Source organism: Rattus norvegicus, chromosome 19 (genome assembly GCF_036323735.1).
Source record: "Rattus norvegicus strain BN/NHsdMcwi chromosome 19, GRCr8, whole genome shotgun sequence".
NCBI classification, from domain to species: domain Eukaryota; kingdom Metazoa; phylum Chordata; class Mammalia; order Rodentia; family Muridae; genus Rattus; species Rattus norvegicus.
Genome location: NC_086037.1, coordinates 50,717,790 through 50,735,027, shown reverse-complemented (window position 1 = coordinate 50,735,027; position 17,238 = coordinate 50,717,790). Strand labels below are relative to the sequence as shown.

The following is a 17,238-nucleotide window of genomic DNA, read 5'->3' as shown; positions in this document are numbered from 1 at the left end:
GACATGGCATAAAGTGTCCAGGATGAGACAATAGTGTGTCCATGGCATAGCTGGTGGCTCAGCCATTATACTGCTGTTGATAGCGCAGGTTAAGCTCCCGCAGTTCGCGCTCCCGAACACGGCGTGACTTGTTGGAGCGTGTGGAGCGGCTGGAACGTGTGGACTGGGAAGATTTGGTGCTCTGGCAACGAGAGGAAGCACGCTTGAGGAGATTCTGGGAGATGGATCGATGCAGATTCTTCATGGATGAAGAGGCTGCCATGCTTACTACCCAGGGGTGTCTTAGGGCCTGCAGTGCAGTCATCCGGGCTCCAGGGTCCACGGTCAGCAGGCGGTCAATGAAGTCCTTGGCCAGATTAGATACACTAGGCCAGGGCTAGAAACCAAGGACAAGCCATTAGTGTGAGAAGATCCAATATTGCCCTCCCATCTGCATGATGGATGCCACAGACCACCACAGAATTAGGATCTGCCCAGAACCTGTGCAGTCTACAGAGGCAGTGTCTCTCCTCTCATGCAGCACTGAAACACCTTTCCCTTCCCTTCAATGCTGACTCGGGTTACTGAGCAGGTGATGCTTGATGAGGAGTCTGGCAAGGAAGAAAAGGATCTGTCGTCTATTCAAGGGAGGAAAGTAAGTGTTCTATACCCCTTAAGAAGGCCTGGCCAAAGAGGATGGTCCCCTCACCAGACCCCTAACCTACCCTAGGGAGTTTTTGTTGTTTTGTGTTTTGGAAGAGGATCTCTTTGTATAGCCTTGCCTGGCCTAGAACTCAATATGTAGACCAGGCTAGCCTGTAACTTACAGAGATCCCCCTTTTTCTTTTTTTTTTTTTTTTTTTTTTTTTTTTGGTTCTTTTTTTTTTTCGGAGCTGGGGACCGAACCCAGGGCCTTGCGCTTCCTAGGCAAGCGCTCTACCACTGAGCTAAATCCCCAACCCCTATCCCCCTTTTTCTGAGTGCTGGGATAGAAGGCATGCACCATCACACCTGGATAGGAGGGATTTTTTGTTTTTTTTTGTTTTTTTTTAAAGATTTATTTATTTATTATATATAAGTACACTGTAGCTGTCTTCAGATACACCAGAAGAGGGCATCAGATCTCTTTACAGATGGTTGTGAGCCACCATGTGGTTGCTGGGAATTGAACTCATGACCTCTGGAAGAGCAGTCGGGTGCTCTTAACTGCTGAGCCATCTCTCCAGCCCGGTTTTTTGGTTTTTTAATTTATATGTGTGTGTACTTGAGTGCATGCATATGTACCATGTATATATAGGTGCCATTCAATGGAGGACAGATGGAACTGGAGTTAAAGGTAGCTGTGAGCTCTTATGTGAGTAATGGGAACTGAACTAAGGTACTTTTTTTTTTAAACATTTATTTATTTATTATGTATACATCATACAGCTTTCTGCCTGCATGTATGCGACTACAGGCCAGAAGAGGGCACCAGACCTGATTATAGGTGGTTGTGAGCCACCATGTGGTTGCTGGGAATTGAACTCAGGACCTCTGGAAGAGCAGTCAGTGCTCTTAACCTCTGAGCTATCTCTCCAGCCCCCTAAGGTACTTTTTGAGAACAGTTCTTAAGTGCTCTTAGATTTTTGGAGAATGATCCAAATTTTCTCACCATGTCTAAGCTCCAACAACCACTGTTTGTACCAGGCTAAGTAGAGAGGGGAACGTTTCAGCCTTAGTGAGAGGTCTCACCTTTGAACTTCCAAGAAATTCCCTGCCTCAGTCTGAGCCTCCTGATCACCAAGAGAAAATAACACTTAATGCATCTCTATTTCTCAGTCTGGTAACAGGGGAGTGTAAGAGCTATTCCTGGTTGTCTACTTAACTATGTGTGGAACTATAATCCAGAACTGGAAGGCTCACCTGTGATCCAGATCTTAAGGCTGGAAGACACAAGTTTCTGACCCAGATCTTGACATGGAGATCTTGAGGCATAGTGGCTATGAAAAGATTAGGCCCAGGTAAGGTAGTACCTTTAATCCCAGGAGACTAAGGCAAGGAGATCTCTGAGTTCAAGGTCAACCTGAGACAAAACAAGTCCCAGATCCAGGCATGGTGGTACACCCTTTTAATCTGGGCCACACCTTTTGCTAGAGACCTACAAAAGGACATTGGAAGAAGGAAGATTCCCTCTTCTTCACCTGCTTGCAATTACTTAGCACATCTGTTGGAATTTACTTCTATAGAAGACCAGCTGAAAAAACTAGCCTCGTGGGAATGAGCAACTACTAGATTCTTGGACTTCCCATTCACAGCTGACCACTGTTGGGGAGTTGGACTACAGACTGTAAGTCATAATAAATTCCCTCAATATAGAGAGACATTCCATAAGTCCTGTGACTCTAGAGAACCCTAACTAAGACAGGTAGGGACTTCTGGGGCCAGACAGAGATAACAACTCTTTTCAGAGGCTCGACCAGTTTGTATAACCTCTTGAGCCACCAAACTCCTGTGATTAGCCAAGTGTAGTAACTCAGCACTTGGGAGACAGAGGCAGGCAGATGTTTGTGAGTTCAAGGCCAGTGTGGTCTGTGTAGTGAGACTCTCAAAATAAACAAACAAGCAGGGTGTTGGTGGTATACATCTTTAATCCCAGCATTCAGGGGTCAGAGGTGGGTGGATCTCTGTGAGTTCCAGGCCATCCTAGTCTACAGAAATAGTTCCAGGTCAGTTAGGGCTACACAGAAACGCTGTCTTTAAAAACCAAAACAAACAAACAATTCCTATAAGTACCATGTCCAAGCCTCCTTCTAGTATATTCTGTCCCTACAGAGCTCTCCTAAAAGCCTGTTCTGCTTCAGGTAAGCAATGCTGCCTTGAGACTCTCACCACGCAGCTTTCAATCCCTCATCTCAGCCTCCCTAGCTTGTCTTTACCTGGCTGAACTTAAATTTTTAGGGTAAAGGGCATTTCCCTAGATGATTTTTCCAGCCTTCTAATGCTTAAAATTCATTCAGTCTAATACTGAGTCCTAGCGCTTAGGAGCACATGTAGGAGGTACTCAGTAGGTAAGGTGAAGTGAGTTAAGTACCAGTGGATGCTGTCTAATGGAACTCAGCCTGGTGGGGTGAAGTGCTGTGGATCTTTAAGATGCCTTACTGGAGAACAGGTTCTGGGGCCCTGAATCTCTTTTTTTTTTTTTTTTTTTTTTTTTTTTTAATTTTCTTTTTTTCGGAGCTGGGGATCGAACCCAGGGCCTTGTGCTTGCTAGGCAAGCGCTCTACCACTGAGCTAAATCCCCAACCCCGGGCCCTGAATCTCTTAAGAGAACTTTTGGTTCACAAAGGAAGAGGGGCTGGAGGGATGGCTCAGAGGTTAAGAGGACTGGCTACTCTTTAGAGGACCTGGTTTGATGCCTAGCATGTACATGGCAGCTCACAATCGTCTGTAACTCAAGTTCCAGGGCTCTGACACCCTTTTCTGGCTTCCATAGGCATGCACATACTGCACAGACATACACACTCATTTACATAAATAATTTTTAAAAGAAAGCCCCATGAATTACTGCTACTACCTGAGCACAAATCTCTGCTCCTCACTTACAGGATGGAAGCAGCAGGCCTATCAGAGTGTCTCATGAACATGGCAAGCCCAGTGGTGAACAGACTGAATCAGAATACCTGTGCTATGCTGCCCTGTTGGGCTTCTATGGTAACTAAAAAACAGACTGCTGTCCAGCCAGGCTTCTCGAAGAACAGCTCCTGGCGGGACCTGAGGACTCCTAACACTGCTGCATAATTCTGACTCTGTCCCTTGTATGATTCTGGACAGAGGAGCAAGTCCTAAGTCAGGCATTTTGATACACACACTGGATCCCAGTGCTTTAGCCGAGTGTGGTGGTGCATGCCTTCAATCCTAGCATCAGGAGGCAGAGGTGAGTGAATCTCTGAGTTTGTGTTCAGCCTGCACTACAGACTATTTCAGGTCAGCCAGGACTACAGAGAAATCTTGTCTTGAAAAATCAACAATAATAATGATGATAACAAAAGATTACAATACTTGGTAGATGGAGGCAGGAGAATCAAGAGTTCAAAGTCATCCTGTATTTCATAGACAATTTGAAGCCAGTTTAGGCTTCTTAAGACTCTAATTCAAACACCTTCCTCCAAACAAAAGAGTAGCAGTTTCTCTGCAGAAGATGGACAGTGGTAAAGATGGATTCACAAGCTAGAAACCTGAACATGGATGAACTGGAGGCTTCCTCACTTCAGATCCTCATTCAGTTAAACCATGGACTCCTGCAGCTTGGAACCTGTCTGATACAGTCTTAGACAGGCGTCTCACCAGACCTCACAGTGAGTGTAAACATCTCCATCTCCAGAGCAGGCAGAGGCGAGCACCAGGCACAAACCCCTGCTGCTTGTCAGATAGTCAGCCTGTTAGTGCTAAACCAAGCCAGATTGATCCACCCTTCCTACTCCCCCAGACTCTCATCTCACCTATTACTGTGTTCGTGCCACTGTGTACAGAATGCCAATGAACTCATTTGTCTGAGGGCCAGCACAGCTTTCTGGAAGGCCCCCAGCGCTCCCCATCTTTGAAGAGCTATGCTGGTAGTGCTTCCAAAGCCAATGTGACTCAAGCCATAGCTTGGTGTTAGAAAAAAACTGCAGTTGGAAGTCAAGCAAACCGAACATAGGGAGGTGGTTCTCATCCAGTTTGCAGACAGTGAGGCAGGGGCTTGGGCTGACCTGTAGCTGGGAGGCTTCCCAACATAGCTCAGAAATGTAAGGCTTCTCACATCTTCCATAGTCCCATTTCTGGCCTCAAGTCCGATCCAGCACCTTGACCTAAAGTGCTCAGTACCATTCCACCTGCTTCTCTGGAGGCTAAGTGCATCTGCCAGGCTATGACTGACTGGCCAGGCTATGACTGACTGGCCAGGAGGCATTTTGGACACGAGGAAAAGAAAAATGATTAAACAGCCATGTGCTTCAGTTTCCAAAGTTTTATAACTGCTTTCTCTGGCTGAAGGACATAACTCGACTTCAGTATGTAATCCTTGGGATCAGACAGGGACATTCCTGGGCCTCAGGTGGCTGACAAATAGGACAGGTCTCAAGTAGCAGCTGGTTGGTCTCCCAGAGGTTTCTAACTAAATCTGGACTGAAACACAGGACGGGGTGGGGGCTGGCAGGAGATGTTGAGAGGTCAGTTAGCTCTGCCTGCAGACATCTAGGAGATTAGAAGCTAGCTTCAATTACTAATCCATACTCTGAATCTCTGGACATTTGCATGGGTGGGGCTGGGCCCTGGACTGAGGCTAAAGGAGGAAGGGAATCACCCTCACTCTGAGTCTGACCATCAAGCTGGTAGTCTATTTCCCTAGTACACAGACCTTGTTCTCTGGCAGAAAGGACAACACAAGGAGGGGGAGGGACCACTCCCTAACCAATTTCTCCTCTTTATCCCCTACTTTTCTCCTGGACCAAAACCATTCCTCTGTGGACTCCAACTATGTTTAGAGGGAGAGGCACCAATATAGGAAGGCATTCTGTTCAAGGCCAGAGGACTTGTCTCCCTTTTCTCTCTCCCTTCTTTGTGAGTAGGAGGAGATGGCAAGAACAGTTCCCAAGGCTACATACACATAGTCTCCCTTTGAGTCTGAAAGTCCTGAAAGGGACTGAAGAAAAGGACATCTGATCAGCCTAAGCTGTATGGGGCTAAGGAAGCTGCTTCCTTCTGGCAGCAAACCCCGCTCATCTGCTGCCTCTGACTTCCTCTGGCAGCAGGCTGACCACTCTCAAGTAAGACTAGAAGAGAATAACTGACCCAAGTCTCTTCTACATGAAATTGAGGTGACAGATTAAAGCGTCAGGCTATAAGCCAGGTGACCAATTCCACTTCTGTGTATGATCTCACTTTCAACATAGAGGGACTGAACACATCACAATTCTAAGTCTCTCATAATTTTGAGAGTTCTGGATTTTAAGAACATGCCTATCTTTTTTAACTTCTTGACTACATGCAAGGCATGGAGCATAGGATGTAATTAATATTCTAGCTGATCTCCTTATCCCTTACACAGCCCATGACTTTGGGTTAAGAAGGTAGTCCCTCGGGGTTGGGGATTTAGCTCAGTGGTAGAGCGCTTGCCTAGCAAACGCAAGGCCCTGGGCTCGGTCCCCAGCTCTGGGAAAAAAAAAAAAAAAGGTAGTCCCTCTATAGAGCAGCCAGGAGGAGGAAGGAACAAACCTGGGCTTGCTACCATGACTCAGTTTTCTTTAGCTTTGTCTCAAGATGTATTTTTATATTTTCAGACCCAGTATTCCCACCCTTGAAGGCCTCCTTTCTGTACTTACGTGGGCCTGAATGAAAGCAGAGAAAAGGGCACAGAAGAAATTCTGGGAAATAGAGCATTGGATTCACTCAGGAGAACAGAGCTCCCATTCTAACAGCAAGACAACACACTCAGAAGCTACCTGAAGGTTATGATTTTTTTTTAAATATAGCAAAATATAACAATTGGACACTAGTGGACCCAGCAAAGCCCCTGATCTCTCCCACACTAAGACTCCTCAGTGGCTAGAGAAAGAGTGAGGAACACAGAAAAGGATGGAAAAAACAGTCTAAAGACAGGAAAAAAAAATGAGAACAGAGGCTTTTAAAAGGAGTTTGTTGAGACAAGGTCTCATAAGTCAATCTCAGCTTTGTGAGGGTTGAGATTCTAAGAGTGGATGGGATGGCCTTTGCTTTTGTTTTGAGACATGGCTCTTTATGTGTTTCCCAGGTCCATCTCAAACCCCCTAAGCTCAAGTGACCCAACCACTTGACCGTCTTTAACCGGATTCAGTGGAAAATAGAGCCTTAGTGTTTTGTTTGTTTTTGTAGTACTTCAAGCATACTTGGCAAGTGGTGTATGTATCTCCAGTTCTGAAGTTTGCATTTGATCTTAGTACAGCAGTTCTCAACCAGTGGGTATCAACCCTGTGTGTGTTGGCTGGGGGTGGGGTAGGGGTGGGGTGGGGGTGGGGGGTGTTCACATATCAGATATTCTGAATATCAGAAACTTACACTGTGATTTATAACAGAAGCAAAATTGCAGTTATAAAGTAGCAATGAATAATTTTATGGTTGGGGTTCACCACAAGGTGAGGAACTGTACTAAAGGGTCACAGTATTAAGAATCACAGCACTAGGGTTGGGGATTTAGCTCAGTGGTAGAGCGCTTGCCTAGCAAGCACAAGGCCCTGGGTTCGGTCCCCAGCTCCGAAAAAAAGAACAAAAAAAAAAAAAAAAAAAAAAAAGAATCACAGCACTAGGGCTGACGAGATGGCGCAGTGGTTAAGAGCACTGACTGTTCTTCCAGAGGTCCCAAGTTCAATTCCCAGCAACCACATAGTGGCTCACAACCATTGTAATGGGATCCAATGCTCTCTTCTGGTGTGTCTGAAGACAGTGACAGTGTACCTGCATTCATAAAATAAATAAATCTTAAAAAAAAAAAAAAGAATCACACACTGAGAACCACTGTGTTAGCTAAAATATCAAGAAACAACTGGAGTTTTAAAAAGACCGATCTCAGCTACCCAGATGACTGACCTCCCCAGGAGTTTGGACTGGCCTGGCAACACAAAGACCAATGTCTCAAAATTTATTTCTTTTTTTTTTTCTTTTTTCTTTTTTTTTTTGGAGCTGGGGACCGAACCCAGGGCCTTGCGCTTCCTAGGCAAGCGCCCTACCACTGAGCTAAATCCCCAACCCCTCAAAATTTATTTCTAAAACCTAAATTTAATTAAATAGGGGTAGGGGGGTGATCATGTTGCTTAGTGATACAGTGCTTGCTTATCACTGTTCCAGGTCCAGAATTCAGTTCTGAGCATCAAAATAGAGAGGGCAGGAAAGGGGGGAAGGGAGTGAGGGAAGGAGAATAAAATGCAACCTTGTGCCCTCACATATTCATGGACTCTTGTTCATGAAGCACAGGAGACAGGGAAGAAGACAGAGACATAACAGGGTATAACCTAAGTGCCCAGAAGGATGGCAACCTATGCCAGCTGACCAGGCACTGCTATCTTAACAATGTCCTGGAGCAGCCCCAAGTGCTCTGGATCCAGAAGAATGCTATAAAATTATCTTTTTTACTTCCACTCAAGGATTCTGCCAAAGCCAAGAAGCATTCAGAGCCTGAGCTAGCTTCCTTTTCCTTATTTCTTTTTTTTTTTTTTTTCTCTTTTTTTCGGAGCTGGGGACCGAACCCAGGGCCTTCTGCTTGCTAGGCAAGCACTCTACCTCTGAGCTAAATCCCCAGTCCCTCCTTATTTCTTTAAACAACAAATTTCTTCCCACCTAAAATAAACTTTTAGATGAATACTACACTGGTTCAAACTCACTATGTAACTGAGGATGCCCTTGAATTCCTGATCCTCCTGCTTCCACCTCTCAAGGTATACACAATTCCTGCTGTATGCAGTGCTCAGGATTGAACCTAGGGCCTCAGGTGTACTAGGGAAGCATGCTACCAACTGAGATACATTCAGTCCCCCATTTTAACTTTGAAGTGGTATGGAGACTCCCTGGCTATTAGAATTTCCCTCACAGATGTGGTCTCTGTCTTCAGAGGTCTGTGTAGCTACAGCCCTAGGCATAGCAGCCTTTAGTTAGGGCCAGTACTTGGTTAACACTGAATAGCAGGATAAGTTAAGAAACAAAGGTAACTCAGCTTTCTGCTCAAGGGAGGTAGACTACATTGGACCAGAGCCCTATCTGGTGTACCAAGCATGTATTAGAACACAGAGGAAACAAGGCATTCTGGGCAGACAGAAAAGTGGCCCTGTGAGATGGAGAAACTGGGTGGGGAAGGGAAGTATGCAGAGTAGGGGATAGGTGGACCAGGGAGGTCACCGAACCATCCATTCCTTAGTGTACTGGCATCTATCTTAATTGAGAGAGAGGGTGTGAGACCAGGCATGATCTCAAGAAGTCAGAATGTGGGAGAGATGACAGCCTGGCAGCTCCCACAACTAGGGATCCTGGAGGCAACTGAACCTTTGACAAGGAAGAACTATTCAGGTGATGACAGAGTAGAAAGAGGAGAGGGAGGGGACCACAGAATGACTCTAAGCACAGCCATACTGTTCCCTTTTGTTGGAGGTCCTCGGGGGGCTGGAAGTGGAAACTGGCAGAGAGGGAAGTAAGTCTGGCCAAGGCTGACAGGCTGTTGGAAGTGTTTGGGGCAATGTCTTTCCACAGGAAGGGCTAAATGCAACAGTGTTAGGAATGGCAGCTGCTTGTAGCACCACAGGGAAGGTACCTCTGGGAAATGCATAACCAGGGAAGCGGCAACAGAAGAATGCCTAAAGGACTAGAGTCTGGGAGCCTGCAGCCCATGAGATAGCACATGAGGGAGTGCTGCTCTTCTTCCTTTGGAGACAGCCTCCTGCCCCATCACAGAAAGAATAGCCCCTATCTCCCTAAAAGAGGATTCCAACCAAGGATAGATCTCCAACCACTGAGAATCCACTGCCCACACTCAATGGCCCAAACAAGTGCACCTTTCAGTGACACGCGTTGCTAGGTGTTAAGAAAGGCCTGTCTGAGGAAGCCATTCTGGTTTGTGTCTAGTACATGCATGGAGCCCGCAACTGAGGTACAGACCACTTGGAAGAGAAGACGAGTCACCTTCCTCTTTTCACTTATCCTGCCATCCAAGCTCGTCAAGGCCTGGTGTAACTGATTTGTATCTGCTTGTAATGGCAGCTAGAGATTTGGGGAAACCATCATATAACCCTGAGTACAAGAGCTATTTGAAAAAGAAGCAAGGAAGAAAGAGTGAAGTGAGGGGATGTTCAGCCAACTCTGCCTTTGGAAACTCATCTTCCTACAAGGCGATCAGAGCTAAATGGTTCTTCTAGTCCAACTCACTGCTCCTCAACAACCCTTGGCCCCAGGTGGATAGCTGGCTGACCCATCTCTGGAAGGCTACCTCCCACCATCCCATATTTCCCAGGCAGAAGCAGGAGGGATTTCTTCTCCCACCAGCTCTGTCACCTACTCAGAGGCACTTACTCTCCTGAATAAGGCTTTATGCATGAGCCTCTGCCCAAGCTCACCTATTCCTGGTGTAGTCACTCAGGCTCATCCTTGGCTCAGAATGCCCAAGTGGAGGAGGATGGCAATTCAGGCTTCTAAATTCAAAGACAGCAGAGCTGCGGATGGCACCATCATTCTGCCATCAATCCAAGAGGCTTTTCGTACATTCTGTCTCTAGGAATAGAACCCTTGACAAAAGCAATGACATCAAGCCATGATTGTCACATTTGTCAAGTGAAAAACCCAACAGTACTTCAGCACGAATCTACGGATGGATGACTCATGTCCTGTGTTCACTCCTTCAAAAACAGCTCCTCCAGCCTCCTAAGGTCTCCTGTAACAGGAAGTTCACCTCTGTGGTAGCCTATGTCTCATCTTCTCTCACCCTCACACAAGCCTCCCTTGCTCCTTAGTCACATGTTCCCCATCACTTCCAAACTGCCTTCTACTCCAGCACCTCTGAACAGACTGAATTTCAGACTTCTCTTTGCAATATTATCTCACCCTGCATTTCCTCTTCTTCCAATGTCCTGTATTTGTCCTGTGTGAAGAGCAAATTCACTCTTGGCATTCCATAAAACCTTGTGTCTGTGCCCGCGGGCAGCTCTGATCTTAGTCTCCTAAGCACACAACCACTAAGCCCTCTGCTTCACCTTGCCTGGAAGCAGTTGTATTTGGGCCCTTTCCCAGGGCACCACCAGTGACCACTCATGCTTCCCTTAGGAGAAACCAGAAGAACGTTCCTTCTAGTCATCACAATACTCCAGTTCAGCCCAGCAAATGTTGAAATAGGTTAAGACAGGACTTTAGGAAGTCTATGGGTGGACACACACAGTGTCCTCTAGGATCTTATAGATCAGCAAGGAGATATGTATCTACACACACAATACACGGAAGCACTGAAACACATTAGCAACAGGCTGAAGTGTTTGTTGGAAGAGCACACTATAGTCCCTGAAGCCAATCCTAAGTCTGCTGTCCTTTAGCAGTGAAACCATTGGCAAGCTACTGAACCACACTGGTCTCAATTTCACCATGTATAAAATGGATGGAGACTGCAGATGCTAGATATAGCACGCCCAATTCAATACCTGTATTTGGCAGGCTCTACCCAATGGCAGTGGTCAACATTATTCCTAAAGAAAATCAATCTTTGAACCCTTTTTGCCAAGATGGTGCTGAAAGCAAAGAAGGAAGCTCCTGCCCCTCCCTCCCAAAGCCGAAGCCAAAGCTTGAAAACTAAGAAGGCAGTGCTGAGAGGTGTCCACAGTCACAAAAAGAAGATCCGAATGTCACCCACTTTCCAGTGGCCCAAGACCCTGTGGCTCCGGAGGCAGCTAAAATATCCTTGAAAAGAGTGCACCCAGGAGAAACAAGCTTGACCGCTATGCTATCATCAAATTCCCACTGACCACCGAGTTGGCTATGAAGAAAACAGAGGACAACAACACGCTTGTGCTCATTGTGGATGTTAAGGCCAACAAGCACCAGATCAAGCAGGCTGTGAAGAAACTCTATGACATTGATGTGGCCAAAGTCAATACTCTGATACGGCCTGACGGAGAGAAGAACGCGTATGTTCACTTGGCTCCTAATTATGACGCTCTAGATGTTGCCAACAAGATTGGGATCATCTAAAGTGAGTCCAGATGGTTAATTCTAAATATATACTTTTTTTTCCACCATAAAAAAAAAAAAAAGAAAAGAAAATCAACCTTTGAATTGGACCTTTCACAGCTGATACATTTCTAGAGTCAACACCAAGAATAAATGGAGTGTGCTGAGTGACTGTGGCAAACGTCGGGGACCTGTAGTATATATATGTAGGATGGACTGACGTATCAAATGTCAGAACTGTGGAACACTACTACCACAGGGTCCAATCAGATATGTGAGGGCAGAAGCTTTCATACTCTCTGGCTCATAGAGGATAGTCCAGAAGCCTGTCTAGATCTGCCCTCAACGCCAATGCTCTTCCTGCAGAGAGCTAGGATTAGCACCACTTTCCTAACCATGGGATACCAAGACCTAGAAGCCATGATCTGTCTCAAACAGGTGGGGTCATTTTAACACCACCCAATTAATTAGGCATCCCCTATAACACTTTCTGCTGCATCTGTCCTATCTGGAACCCGGGGATCTCCTTAGCAGCACAGGGTTCCCCCAAAACAAGCCTTTAGCCTCTTTCGCTTCTGCTCCATTCTCTCAAATCATGTTCTATTTAACCTGGAGCTCAGTCAGTTGGGTTTCCTTTTCTGAGTCTACCTCTTGCAGGAGGCTTTTGGTTAAGTCCATAAGCCTCTCAGAGGCTGTGTGGAAAAACCCTGCAAGGAACAAGAGTACCCACCACACAGGACCTGGAATTCAGGAAACTGGTACAGACTCTCATGTCTCTTATATGTTTCCCAGATATGCTTATGGGTAGGCAGTGACCAATGGAGTAAAAAGATGGTAGCCTAGCAGAACTCTGAATTTTCTGAGTTCGAGTCCAGTCTGGTCTACAGAATGGGTTCCAGGGTTCCAAGACAGCAGGGGCTACACTGTGTGTGTGTGTGTGTGTGTGTGTGTGTGTGTGTGTGTGTGTGTGTGTGTGAGAGAGAGACAGAGAGAGAGACAGAGAGAGACAGAGAGAGAGAGAGAGAGAGAGAGAGACAGAGAGAGACAGAGAGAGAGACAGAGAGAGACAGAGACAGAGACAGAGACAGAGACAGAGAGACAGAGAGAGAAAGAGATTGATTGATTGATTACAGGCCTCCAGCACACAGGACCAAACCTAGTAAGGAAGCCACCTTTCCCTGGCAACACCCAGACAAATCATTTTTTAGGTGATCTATTATTGTACAGCTTAAGGGGATCTGGAGGGATAGCCCAATGATTAGGAGCATTGGCTATTCTTCCAGAGGACCAGAATGCAATTCCCAGCACCCACATGCAGAGAAATGTGACCAGGTTCTGCCAGGGATTTAACTCTGAACTGGGAACTGATGCATCATTCAACTCCAACTAGGGGTTAGCAGAGGCAAAGACTGGGTAATGCCCAGCTCCTACACTCACGCTGAGGGTCCATGAGTCCAGCAGAGCAGAGCACTGAACCTCTGCCTCTATCTAGTCTTTGGATACCAGTAGAAGCAGGAGCCTGAGTCCATTCCCTATTCCATTCATTTGTTATTCTTCCCATGCTCAGATAATCAACACTAGTTAAGCATGACCACAAGCTCCAATCAGATAAACTGCTTGGTCAACAATTGCCAGAATCAGAATTCTTTGGTGTAAAGATTTTCCAAGTCTTTCCACTTGGGAAAGACATAGTCTCTCCCACCCTCCTCTAGTTGAGCTCCATATTGCCCTGTCACCTGGAGGGACCCTCAACAGCCTGGCAGGACACAAAGCTCAGACTATAAACAGCCTTTTAACTTTCAGACAGTCATACTCTATTTAGAGTAAAGTATCAGTTTCAGCTATAACCTAACATAGTCCCTAGTCTCCTACCCACACCACAGAACTTTCTAAGTGACTCTGGAGGATTCTCTGGCTGACCTGTGGCATCCTACACAGATATGTGAGAATCAACTTTTTTTGATATAACCATTCCCGTAAGATATACAAAGGACAAGAGATGAAGCATGAGCTTTCCATGGTGCTGATCACCCTATGGAATGGATCAGGTTCTACAGTAGCCTCTTCAGAGCCCATATCACAAAGATGTGAGTGTCAGCAGTTATGATCCCTCTCATAAATGGTGCAAAAGTTACCTCCCCAGTACTGTGACAGAAGAAGAAGTGTCCTTAAATCACTGTCACCTTTGAAATGTATGACCCGGGGACTCTCTTAGAAAAGACAAACCTCAGGCTGGAGAGATGGCTCAGTGGTTAAGAGCACTGACTGCTCTTCCAGAGGTCCTGAGTTCAATTCCCACAACCACATAGTGGCTCACAATCATCTACAATGGGATCTGATGCCCTCTTTTGGTGTGTCTGAAGACAGCTCTGTATATTCATACATATAAAATAAATAAATCTTTAAAAAAGAAAGGAAGAAGGAAAGAAGGAAAGAAAGAAAGAAAAGAACCCTCATTCCTGAGAAAAGATGTCTTTGACTAACCACACAACTTCATCTGCAAGCTAAGATGGGGGGTAACATGGCAAGAGATCCCAAGCCCTGAAACAAAGCAATTTGAGGGCCTTGGATGACACTTACAAGGAACAGGGACAAGACCCAGATGATAGAGATGAGAGAGGGCCTGGTCCAAATCCCTGGGAAAAACCAGGTCAGAGAAGACAGTTGCTCACACTCAGAGCTCCCTCCCTTCTGCGTAGGTGGGGAAAACACCAGAAATGGCAGCTGACAGCGGTGATGCACACCTGTAATCCCAGAATTCGGGAGGTGCAAGCAAAAGGATTAGGCGTTCAAGGCCATCCTTGATTAGTTACATAGAGTTTCAGGTCAGTCTGAGTTACATAAGACGCTCTCTCAAAAAACAAGGCAAAGGTGCACTGAACTGTACTCAATAGGTAACAGTGCTTGCCATTCAAGACTGTTGACCTGAGTGTGATTCCCAGCATCCACGTAAAGGTGTGAGGGGGACCCTACTCCACAATGTTGTGCTCTGACCACAACATAAAAGCTATGGCATCACGTACTCACACTGGTATTATGCATACACACAATGGTTTAATATAAACCATTAAAAAGCGAAACACAAAGCAAAATACAATAACAATAACAAAAAGGCAAAGACAACAACAGCACCCTGGCAGTAGCTGCCCAGAAGGGAGTACCTTGTACTCTGGAGGAGGGCCTTCCCCTTTCTGTCCTGACAGAGTCCTGTAGGCTTGCAAAGCTCGGCTTATGCTCCTCCCAGAGTATGGTACAGTCATCCACAAGCACACAAATATTCTCCAGCTTGCAGCACATGCAGTTTACTCAACCAGCCTCATCTCCCCAGTCAGTATCCTTCTGACAACCAACAGTAGTGACACTCTTTTCACCTTCCTTTAGCAAGCAGCAATGCTAATATCTGATCATTGTTTTCCAAACATTAGAAGTATCCATGGGCCTGGATATACAAACTTGATGGCTTGCTAGTCAAATCTGGCATACAAGTTAGCATTTGTTAGCCTCATTATTTAAATATGTGAGCTAAAGCTGGGCATGGAGGTACATGCATGGAATGCTAGCATTTAAGAAACAGACAGGAGAGATGGCTCAGCGGTTAAGAGCACTGATTGCTCTTCCAGAGGTCCTGAGTTCAATTCCCAGCAACCACATGGTGGCTCACAACCATCTGTAATGAGATCTGATGCCCTCTTCTGGTGTGTCTGAAGACAGCTGCAGTGTACTTGTATATAATAAATGAATAAATCTTTAAAAAAAAAAAAAGAAAAAGAAACAGACAGAGCCAGGTATGGTGGCATATGCCTTTAATCCCAGCACTCAGGAGGCAGACACAGGGAGATCTCTATGAGTTTGAGGCCAGCCTAATCTACAAAACAAGTCCAGGACAGCCAGAGCTGTTACACAGAGAAACCCTGTTTTGAAAAACAAAAACAAAAAAGTTGAAAGCCAGTCTTCATTATATATTGAGTGTGAGGTTAGTTTGGGCTTCATGAGACTGTCTCAAAACAAAAGTAAATTAACTTTAACAGCATCTTAACATTAGATCTAGTTTCTCTTAAAACCAAAAGATTTTTTAAATGTGGATATATGGGGCCCTTATTGTTGTACAACAAAACTGAAGAAGTGGGGGTTGGGGATTTAGCTCAGTGGTAGAGCGCTTGCCTAGCAAGCGCAAGGCCCTGGGTTCGATCCCCAGCTCCAAAAAAAAAAAAAAAAAAGATTGGTTTAAAAAAAAAAACTGAAGAAGTAAGAAACTGTTTCTGGGATGGGCATATTCATCCTAGTTTATGTGGTACTCAATGGAACAGACACTCAAAAGGCCCTTAGCCCACATCCACCTCTGAGCTCACTTGTAGTAGCTATTAGGCCTGGTCACAGCTTCCCACTGCCAGGGCCTGCATCTCTCTGCCCACTTGAGGGCTCTCTCCCTCACTCATTAACATTCAAGACAGGCAAGAAACACAAGGCATTTAATGCCAAAAAGAAATTCTAAAGATGTTTTATTTGTTAATTATGTATATGTATGTGTTTGTGTAGAGGTATGTACATGTCTGTGACATTGCCCATGTAGGTAGATCCCTGGAGTTCGAGTTACTTAAATGGTTGTAAGCTAACCAACATGGGAGCTGGGGACTGAACCCAGGTTCTTTGTAATAGCAAAATGCACTCTGAACCACTGAGTCATCTTTCCAACCCTCATCCTGCCAAAAGAAATTCTTAACTCTTAAAGTTGATAATAATTACACTTAAATACACACAACATACACTTGTTCTTCAGTGATCATTTCTATGACACATTTCACATAATCATTCATAAGCTTGAAAGTAGGACTAAGTACCAGTGGCAGTCCACTTGTGTGTGTGTGTGTGTGTGTGTGTGTGTGTGTGTGTGTGTGGTTTATGGGTATACATGTGTTCTTGTATACGAGTACAGGTATACACACACGTGTGTGTGTATGAAGCCAAAGGGTGATTTCCTTTATTATTCCTCACCCTAATTTTTTGAGACAGGGGTCTCTCACTGAATCTGGAACAAGGCAATCTGGCTAGAGGGATTCTCTTGTCACTGCCTCCCCAGTGATAGGATACAAGCCCATGCCACTAGATCCAACTCTTTTACATGAATTCTGGGGACCAAACTCAGGACCCTGTGCTTACACGGCAAGCACACAACTGGTTGAACCACTGACCCAGCCCCCTTTTTTGTTTGAGACAGGTCTCGCTATACAGCACTTCGATGGCTTGCATATGCTCAGCCCAGGGAGTGGCACTATTAAAAGGTGTGGCCCTGGGCTGGGGATTTAGCTCAGTGGTAGAGCGCTTACCTAGGAAGCGCAAGGCCCTGGGTTCGGTCCCCAGCTCCGAAAAAAAGAACCAAAAAAAAAAAAAAAAAAAAAAAAAAAAAGGTGTGGCCCTGTTGGAGCAGGTGTGGGTAAGACCCTCATCCTAGCTGCCTGGAAGTCAGTATTCTGCTAACAGCCTTTAGATGAAGATGCAAAACTCTGAGCTCCTCCTGTACCATGCATGACTGGATGCTGCCATGCTTCCACCTTGATGATACTGGACTGAACC

General features: G+C 45.6%; 1 protein-coding gene across 1 annotated transcript in view; it reads right to left on the bottom strand.

Annotated features, from left to right (window-relative positions):
* Pskh1 (protein serine kinase H1) overlaps positions 1–17,238 on the bottom strand; it is a 32,111-nt gene that overhangs the window by 1,863 nt on the left and 13,010 nt on the right. The window lies entirely within an intron of this gene.